Below are 9,906 nucleotides of genomic sequence, written 5' to 3' on the forward strand. Positions count from 1 at the left end.
TGTGGACAGAGCACTAAAACAATGACTAAAACTGTGACTGTTTAATTTACATTTAATTGAAGAGATTCTCTCCGATATATTTTTATCAATCGAACTTATGCTATCTTCTTTTCTTTACATTATCACAAACTGAAGATGTTACAGAATTTCGCTCATATTCTGGCTAACAACTTGTTCTCTTAGTTTACTGACAAGAGGTTCCAAGTGAAGATGTTGCAGAAGTTCGCTCATCTTCTGGCTAGGAACTTATTCTCTTTACTTGCTGACAAGAGGTTCTAAGTGAACATGTTGCAGAAGTTCGCTCATCTTCTGACTAACAACTTGTTCTCTTAGCTTACTTACAAGAGGTTCTAAGTGAATATGTTGCAGAAGTTCGCTCATCTTCTGACAACTTGTTCTCTTAGCTTACTTACAAGAGGTTCTAAGTGAAGATGTTGCAGAAGTTCGCTCATCTTCTGGCTAGGAACTTATTCTCTTAGCTTACTGACAAGAGGTTCTAAGTGAATATGTTCCAGAATTTCACTCATCTTCTGACTAACAACTTGTTCTCTTAGCTTGCTGACAAGAGGTTCTAAGTAAATATGTTGCAGAAGTTCGCTCATCTTCTGACTAACAACTTGTTCTCTTAGCTTGCTGACAAGAGGTTCTAAGTGAATATGTTGCAGAAGTTCGCTCATCTTCTGACTAAGAACTTGTTCTCTTAGTTTACTGACGAGAGGTTCTAAGTGAAGATGTTCCAGAATTTCACTCATCTTCTGACTAACAACTTGTTCTCTTTACTTGCTGACAAGAGGTCCTAAGTGAATATGTTGCAGAAGTTCGCTCATCTTCTGGCTAGGAACTTATTCTCGTAGCTTACTTACAAGAGGTTCTAAGTGGAATTCTTCCCGGAATGTAGAATGGCGCGGAAAAACTGGAGGTAGGCACAGCATAACATTTGTTTGGATAGCACTTACTAGTAATACTGGTGTTGTAGGTTTCAACTTTACTGTGTTCTTTCATTCGACTGTAGAGCCTGCATTCGTTAATCAACTGAGTACTGTTAAATATCACAAATGTGTCATCAAATATCTCTGGTAATACGCAGGCTTGAAAGGTTCATGACACAATTGTAAGCAACCTTTTTCTTAGAAGCACAAGAAAAATGGAAACGAACAGCAACCCCTAGGTATGAAGGTCTTTGAAATATCTTACTTTCAAGTAATATAATATGCATTTTCTGGGTTCAAAATACAGATACTAGATAATCTAATTTAAGAAAGGCATCATTGATAGATGTTTCAAGTATTATCAGGTGGTCATGCAAATCTCTGGAAAGGTTATTTGATTCATGGAAATAGCCAATTCTCTTCTTCAGCACTCTCTAAATACAGCTATTTAAGGCATTTCTCCTATAATTACAGGGTCTGGTGGAATCCTTTCATATGATAGCTCGTTGCAAAAAAATTCTTACAAGATACGATAAAAAGCACAGGATCAAATGAGGCAGGAGAGAGAATATTTAGAACCGAAAAAAAAGAGAAAACTTCACAAGCAGAACCTTTCGTGGGATATCCCATCACCATTAAGAGGAGTTCACATTAAGAGAGAACAACCTATAAATATGTTTTAGCAGTATTTCGGTGTAACCAAAGAGTTTTTGTGTGGAGTTTACCACTAAATAATCACAATTGCTATATGATCGTAAAGTACACCTTATCATAAGACTTGATTAAAATACTGCTGTATTTAAATCACTAATGCAAGTGTGTTTATGATTATTTTCTTCAGAAAATAATTGTTTAGTTCGTTGGATTTCGCACAAAGCTACACGACGGCCATCTGCATTAACTGTTCCTAATATTTAAATGATAGACTAGAGGGAAGGCAGCTAGTCCTCACCACCAATATCCGGGCACCAAAGAGCGCAGAAAGATTTTTTTGGTGGTAACGGGACGCAAACCACGGAAGTTCAGCTCCATAATCCGGCACGCTATCTATTGTGCTCTATTGTGCTATGCCAGGTCCATCAAATAAGAAAGTTTAATGAGTTTTGCAGAATCTTAAAATAAAACACATGAAAATAAAATTTAAAGTTATTTGGATTGAAGGAAGTTAATTTTGTGTTTAGACTAGCAGACATACCCGGATGATAATTCAGCAATATAAGGGAGGAATGAAAAGTGGGCATGTCGGAAATGAAAGAGAAAAAATAAATATTGAATTTTCACCTTTAATGTCTCGCTCTAAATGTGCATTATAATACGTATTACAATAAGATCAAGTCGTGCACTTAGCAATTAGCCATGTGACGGATTTACTATCATGTATCTATTTTAATATCGATGTTGAATTTATATTTAGAAATGTACATAACTTATACTGTTAAATCTGTATTGCGAGATTCCCGCCTATTCATTTAAGTTATAGAAAATTCTCCAGTGTAAGAATCAACAATATATGTGTGTACTTAAACACTAGTGTGTCGTTAGTATTGATTCGTAAGCTGAAATTTCGAGAAACTCTACTCACGTCTATAAATATAACCAACGAAATGCGCCAAATGACAGTATATATTATTGGTTAGCTATAGTTGGTATACTATAAACCTCGGAAGCTGTAATTGTGATTAACACTTATTAATCGGGAAACTTCAGATATTTGACAAGGATCATTTATAAATTTCAAACATTACAAATTATTTAACTCCAGTGGATTCACATCGGACATTAACACTTTTACGAAGACATTATATAACTTCAGCGGAAAATACTTGACCGGTAATCGGCGTGTGAACAGCGAGGACCACAGAGCTAGCTAGCTCCCTGTTAAGTCAATTGCACAGCAAAGACCACAGACCTAGCTCCCTGTTAAGTGAATTGCACAGCGAGGACCACAGAGCTAGCTAGCTCCCTGTTAAGTGAATTGCATCCACATAAACTCAAAATTAATTCACTCATCGCGAACCCTCGATAAGTCATCAAAGAAGTTCCAGACCAGAAAGAAGACTCAATATTGTTTGTAAATTTGTAAATCTTTTGTACGTAGATCATTATTTGTAATAACTGTTATTGTAAATTGTATTATTGTTTGAATATTAAAAAAGAAACTGTGTTTGTTAATCTTATTGGCAAATATCATAAATTGGATACATAAGACATTTAGATAGCTACTAAATCTAAATTACAATTTAACTCAGTTTTAGGTTATTTGAAATTTTAATAGGTAATATCCATTTCCTGTGGGCCCGCAACAACTGTTCATATCAAAATTAAGTTCGGAGAGTGGGGGTTACTATTTTAGTCAATTTTTTACCAAACTGTGGAAAAAGACATCGAGCAGTTAGAGAGATAAAATAGCATTCATTATTATAAGATACCTTTTCTGAACTGTTTTGCGTCACATTCTACAGGTTTCAGGGACACTTTGCGTTGTAGTTCATTGTGCTATCAAAACTCTTAAATCTATGTCACTTTCTTCCAAAACTTTCATGAAATATATTATGGAAGATTATTTAAGTTCTACCACCTAAATGTGAATCAGCGATTGGCCAGCATTTACTAGTGAACCCGACTTGCGCTGACAACTACGCGGATAGCAGGTTTGAAATTATTGCAAATGGTCGGGTGACCTTTCATCATAGGTCTGTGACATTTTCTGATTTGCTAGAGAACACGCCAATCAGTGATTGCTTTCCCGGCTCACGTTGATCTGACTCATTTTATAATCTGTACTATTTCCTATAGATCATTTTCCAGACAGTTCTGCTATGATTAGCAGATATTTCTTTTGCAACATCTCAACCAACAATTGGTCCAGTTATAATGTTGGAGACGGCTTGAATGGGTAATGAAGAAAAACTTTAATATAAGTTTAACATAACTGCAAATGTACATGATGATGACAAAACCTTGTCGAAACGTTGCACATTTGCTGTTGGAGACGGCTTGAATGGGTAATGAAGAAAAACGTTAATATAAGTTTAACATAACTGCAAATGTACATGATGATGACAAAACCTTGTCGAAACGTTGCACATTTGCTGTTGGAGACGACTTGAATGGGTAATGAAGAAAAACTTTAATATAAGTTTAACATAAACAGCAAATGTACATGATGATGACAAATCCTTGGCGAAACGTTGCACATTTACTGTTATGTTAAACTTATATTAAAGTTTTTCTTCATTACCCATTCAAGCCGTCTCCAACCATTATTAGTCTCAAAGTGGGTTCCTCGTCATCGAAATTGGTCCAGTTATCAACGCTATTTTCAAGTTTTGAACAACTCGACTCTCAAGATCTACATATCTACATGTGCCGATGTTTCCGTTTATCAACGTTATATTTTAAGATCTGTGCAAGAACACAGCTAACATATGTTTCCGTATATAAAAGTTATCTTCATGTTTTGTATAACGAAAGACCTTTTCAAGTATTTAAGTTTTGTTTTTTATTTAACTTCCCTATGTTCCTACTGTGGTATGTACATTATACACGATGAATATTCTTGTGTTGCCAAAATAAAAATACAAAATTCACACATGCAAACATTTGTCGGACGTGTAGTATAAGCAACATGCAGATTACCAACTTTGGAATGAAGGACTCCCATTCTTCAGTTGTTCACACATTGTTATAGATCACCCCTTTTTGGTGTTTCTGAACTCTTGAACGGAAGGCGTCAGTGGAGAATTGCTTAGGCCTGTATAAATGTGTTCTCTAATGACATAAGACATTTATGGGCTTAAAATTCTTTAAAAAAAATCACGTTGTTTGCTAGACGCAGTTCATATTGAAACGCTCATGCTGTACTCTTTAATGATTAGAAGAACTGACAACAGATTTTTTAACTCTTTAACAGCTGACAGTGCAGAGTGTGTTCAATAGATTATCGTAGTTCGTACCTTAAACCTTCCGATCCGCAGCAAGGCACGCTTAACTAGTAAGCCACCCTGGCGATAATTGAACTCTAAAAATAAGTTTTATTTATACCATTGGTATAACTTACTTTATGATAGAGGTTATGAGCAGTTGTTAAAGAGGGTAAATTGATGCATCATTAAAGGAATTAAAATGTATATATTTCCATATCATTTCCTAACGAAAACACTTTACTTTCATTAATGTTGGGCAATTTTGTCTTTTATTTTTAAGTCGAAAGGCTGACATCTTAATGCGTAGGCATCAATTCTCTATAAAATTTGGAAAGATACAAATACATAATTCAAAGCAAAAATAATCAAAGTTATGTAAGTAAATTAGTTAAATGTAGATAATTGCGAAGTAAAAAGCGTAAGAACAAATAGGCAGAGACAGTTTGTATTCAGTGCTATATTAATGTTTATGTTTATGGTTATGTCCGTTTGTTTTCTATTTTTCGGTATTGTTAACTTCACATGTAACTTATTACGCAATATTTGACGCTGCAAATGTAATTCTGACAAAAATTTACTGCAATAATGAGTTGAGAAACGAACAATACATGCATATGTTCAAACCATTTGACAACTTACTCTTGTATTATAAAGATATATATAATAGTACAAGTATTCTCGCGTAAATACGACACATTCAGTACATATAATTAGGGAGGATTTTAACTTCTGAGTTCAAAAGTTATATATGAGGTAATTAATGTTCGCAGGGAATTGAAATACTGAAAACAGCAAAAATATTTTGAAAATGGTGAAAACAAACGCACCAGTCAAGAAATCACGTCACGCAAGATAATACTGAAGATACTTAAATCAAAAATATTGTATTTCATTTTATCATATCAAAGTGGTTTGTTCAAAATAAAAAAAAAATCGTGCTGTTATAGTATAATCTTTAATTACATAAGGCTAATTGGTTTCAACTGTCAAGGGATCTGGGCTAGGCGTGTTAAGTAGAAGTGTATTCTTACTTATGACAAATAAAACTCGAAACGTCGCTTGAGTTACAAGCCTTCAGGATTCACGTCCATATTTTTGAACTTTAGGCTAAAGGAAATGCAGCCAATCATAAGCACTCGCCTCCACAAAGGCTTTGATAAGTTTCCAGAACTGTATAACGGGATTGGCCGTCACTTTTATTCACAACTGAAAGTGCAGAGCATATTCGGAACATGCCTCGAACCTTGGACCTCATGATTCACAACCCGGGCAAAAACAGATTAGATATATATTTTTTAAACTCGTCAAATACAATCGGACGAAAACCTGAATGACACTCTGTGCATTGTCTTCATGTTGGGGAAATTTTTATGTCCTACAATCTGGTTGAATAATCTATTTCTACGAAACTGTTTATGTAAAAAACAGAACAACTTATGTGATTCCTAATGTTTTACCCCCCCCCCCCAGTGGCACAGCGGTATGTGTGCGGACTTACAACGCTAGAAACCGGGTTTCGATACCCGTTGTGGGCATATCACAGATAGCCCATTGTGTAACTTTGTGCATAAGTACAAACAAACTTAATGTTTTCATAACGCAGAAAATATATATACCATGTCATTCTGATTACGAGCATATTTTTATATATTGAAAGGCTTACATTACATTAAAATGAAAACATCTAGTCTGATTTAGCAAAGATATATGTTTCTAAATTAGATTTTTTTTTAATTAGATTCATTAGATATATGTCAACTTCCATCCAAGTTTAGTATTAGACTAGCAAAGATCCTGAAATTAAGCTTAAGTTTTGTTTGCGAATGGAATTATCGAGTAATTGTAGGATTATATTGACCTCGACCAATAAAATACACTGTTTATTTCTCAAGTCTAAAATTCCGTTAAAATGTTGGTGTTGATTTTCAGCGAAAAGCTTCATAGAAGACAAGCTGCGTTCTTTCTACCACGGGGAATTCAAGTTCATATTTTAGCGTTGTAAGTTCGGAGACTTACTTCTGACCAACCGGGGAACCGTTGAAATGAAATAAAATACATGGAATGGCTGTCACTGTAACTATCTCTCCTTCAAAGAAACAAAACTAACGTTTCGATTAACAACTCATAACAAGATCTGTACTTTATTGCTTTTATACTCATGATAAAAACGGGCACACATTGTTACATATAAATATATATACACGATTTTTAAAAATGAGGAACTAAGAAGCTTTAAATTTGCCAATTGCTTAAAGTTCTAAGGCACACCAGTTGAAAAATATCGGGAACTCAAGCTTCTCCGTGAGAATTAACGGTACTCAACTGTAACTGTTATACCTGCATATTCGTTTCTGTGTTGATGTAAACTGGAAATATAAAATACACTTATGTCACCATTGAAACAATTGTTTATTTTTATTTCGGTATTTTAGTAGTCCATAAATGAGAACGTTGTAGTAAAAGTGTTACACTATTTCGATTATTCGATATTTAAAAAATAAAACGTGTACCAGAAGTTTCAGAGAAATCGTTTGAGACACTTTAGAGAGAAGTTAAGTAATAATATTTTTATGAATTCTCAGGTTTGGCCCTGACTAGTGGATATTGTGCTAGGATCAGAAGTTTCCAGATCGTAATATGCTACTATCGTGTTTTGTCAATCCCACTATTTGGTTAACAGTAGACGTGTAAGAAGTATGCATTCCTACCTGGTTTACCTTCGTCTTGTCAACAATAATTCATATAGAGTATTGCCGTTTTTTGCCGGTAACTTGGACATTAATACTTAACTGTAAAAAATTACCAATGATCATCAATATATATATATATAATATCTTAGTTGTTATGTATCAATAATAACCAAAAAGAAGGCTGTATTTTACCTAAAAATAAAATTGGACATCGTCTATATTAGCTCCGGTAATCTCCACTTTTATACCTACAGTGACACACAATAAGTCTGAGATTATAGTCAGGAGTTGACTATTGTTTATTCTCTCTTGCTCTTTTGAGATTTGGGGTCTCTACAATATCTGCAAAACGCTTTCTCCAAACAGCAACATACGGTAATAACCAATTTCAAAAAACAAGAAATACGGCATTCTTTTTATTTATTTTTATCCTAAAAGGGGATCCCATTTTACCATGAGTAGCTCTACTTTGTCACATGTGCCTTTATATATGACCCCAAGCATCCTCCATGTTCCTCATGATATTTTAAGGATACTTAAATGGAAATGGCACACATTGAAACGTTATTTCTTCTTGTTACAGTTTTCAGCCCTTGTGAACCCTGAGACTCTGCGTTAAAGATTGTCTTCCTTTTTAATAATTGTTTTGTGTGCCCCAGATAATGCTTGTGCCAAGTTTAATACTTTGTTCACCTGTGTGACAATTGTGACTGAAATGGACATAATAAACCAGACGACATAGACAGAATGTGCGTGACATTTTATTGGATAAGTTTCTGTAATTACGACATAGACAGAATGTGCATGACATTTTATTGGATAAGTTTCTGTAATTACGACATAGACAGAATGTGCGTGACACTTTATTGGATAAGTTTCTGTAATTACGACATAGACAGAATGTGCATGACATTTTATTGGATAACTTTCTGTAATTACGACATAGACAGAATGTGCTTGACATTTTATTGGATAAGTTTCTGTAATTACGACATAGACAGAATGTGCATGACATTTTATTGGATAAGTTTCTGTAATTACGACATAGACAGAATGTGCATGACATTTTATTGGATATGTTTCTGTAATCTGACGAAAAAGGATATATTTGTTTTTGCTGGATTTTCGCGTAAAGTTTCTCGAGGGCTATCTGCATTAACCGTCCCTAATTTTGAAAAGATAAACTAGAATGATGATAGCTAGTCACTACCACTATCTTGGACTACTTTTTTCAGAGCGCAATTGATTTTGGCGTTAGCAGACGCAAACCCCGAATCACAGCTAGAACATACGGTACTCTAATCCTTGGTCCGCACTCGGCCCCAGGAAAAAGGAAGTAACCCATGCTGCACTGTACTTATTAGAGATCTAAGTTACATTGTACTTGTTAGAGATCTAAGTTATATTGTACTTGTTAAAGATCTAAGTTATATTGTACTTGTTAAAGATCTAAGTTACCTTGTACTTGTTAGAGATCCTTCAGGATTTGTTCATAAGTTTGACAGACATACAAATATATATATATACAATATATATATATACAAATATATATAAAAATATATAACTGGACTACTTAACGAATTACAAACTTGCATGTTTTACTCAAGGAACATACAATAGAATTGTGAAATTCATAGTTCACTTATTGACTCCAGCAAAATGTTATAAAACAATTTCAAAATTATTATAGGGTTTAGGGTGTTTAAAAAGTAAAGTTAGGCCCAAAAATAGGCAAGAGCTTAGCTCATCAATCCTATCTTATGTAACAAGACCTTTAATTATTACTTTACTAATTCATTTATAGTTCAGTTTAGATCTGTGTTCTCTGATCAGTTACATACGATTCTTCTGTTATCATATACAGTTTTAACTATAAATACATAAAAGTATCCGAGTTGTGGTGATACTACCTGATACTTCTGCCCTAAATCTGTTTGTTTCAACGTCTTGTTACATATTTCATCTCAATACAGTGAAGCAGTTATAATGATATATTGAACAATGTTCAGGACTGTGGATCTATTTTCCATGTTAATGAATACAAAAAGTGTAATAGATAAAAGTACAACACTTGCTAAATATAGATTTAGTATTTTATTGATTCCATCTTAAGTATGATATACATTATCCATACCTTGAGATGAGCTTATGTAAAGGTTTCTGAATATCAAACTATATCCTTTTAAAGTCCCTTCGTAGACTAATCTATAAATACTAGCTCTAATCTTTTATGACTGGTGATTGTGTTGTTCAAGAAATGACGAGTAGAACAGTCTTCTAAGCCAAAGATATGTAACACTTCAGTGATTCAAGAAATGACGAGTAGAACAGTCTTCTAATCCAAAGATATGTAGCACTTCA

At 34.0% G+C, this 9,906-nt stretch overlaps 1 long non-coding RNA gene across 1 annotated transcript in view; it reads left to right on the plus strand.

Moving 5' to 3' along the window:
• The first annotated feature begins 965 nt into the window (after positions 1-965).
• Positions 966-9,906, plus strand: part of LOC111087035 — a 21,941-nt gene continuing 13,000 nt past the window's right edge. Inside the window, exon 1 of the long non-coding RNA XR_002611757.1 lies at positions 966-976. This is a non-coding gene — a long non-coding RNA (uncharacterized LOC111087035). The remainder of the gene's footprint in view (positions 977-9,906) is intronic.

The sequence above is a fragment of the Limulus polyphemus genome, unplaced genomic scaffold (assembly GCF_000517525.1).
Source record: "Limulus polyphemus unplaced genomic scaffold, Limulus_polyphemus-2.1.2 Scaffold1660, whole genome shotgun sequence".
Taxonomy (NCBI): domain Eukaryota; kingdom Metazoa; phylum Arthropoda; class Merostomata; order Xiphosura; family Limulidae; genus Limulus; species Limulus polyphemus.